We start from the raw sequence: 910 nt of genomic DNA, 5'->3' as shown, positions 1-910 counted from the left end.
GAAGCCTCTGTCATTCATACTGTGTAAAACATAGCTTCTATTTTCAAATAATCTTTGTTAGAAGAAGAATTAAATAAATGGAGAGATATTCCATGTTCATGGATAGGAAATCTCAATATTGTGAAGAGGGCATTTCTTCCAAACTTGAGATATAGATTTCATGCAATATACATAGAAATTTCATTAAGTTATTTTGTGGATAACAGTAAGGTTATTCACAAAAGTGAATAAAATTATTCTAAAGTATATGGAAAGGGAAAAGATCTAGAATAGCCAAAATAATATTGAAGGAGATTAACATAGTCATAGAACTGACTCTGCCCCACTTCAAGATTTATCATATAGCTACAATAATAAAGACAGTGTGGTATTGAATAAAAAAATGGACAAATAGATCAATGAAACAGAATAGAGAACCTAGACATATACCCATGTAAATTTAGTCAGCTGATCTTTGACAAAGAAGCAAAAGTAATACAATGGAACAAAGACAGTTGTTTCAACAAATGGTGCTGGAATCACTAGATGTCCACATGCAAAAAAATAAACAGAATAAATCTATACACAAATCTTATACTATTCTTTAAAATTCGCTCAAAATTGGGCCAGCAGGTGGCATGATGGCTAAGGTGCTGGATTCCCATATGGCCAAGTTTATGGTTCAAGCTCTGGACCCAGGAGCTTGAAAATCATAATGTATGCATGTGCATCCATGTCCAAAATCCAAGAGGAAAATGAAAGAGAAGAGATTGTAACATGGCCATCCCCCTATGCAGGAACTTCTCACTTTCCCTTCTTCTGTCTCTCTCTGTGCCTTTCCAGTGAGCACATGTGCCCTATGGCAAAAACCTAAAAGAAAAAAAAAATTTAATTAACTAAAAGTGGATCATATACCTAGATACAAAAACAC

This window comes from Tupaia chinensis, unplaced genomic scaffold (assembly GCF_000334495.1).
Source record: "Tupaia chinensis unplaced genomic scaffold, TupChi_1.0 Scaffold000076_1, whole genome shotgun sequence".
NCBI classification, from domain to species: domain Eukaryota; kingdom Metazoa; phylum Chordata; class Mammalia; order Scandentia; family Tupaiidae; genus Tupaia; species Tupaia belangeri.
This window is presented reverse-complemented; position numbering follows the sequence as displayed.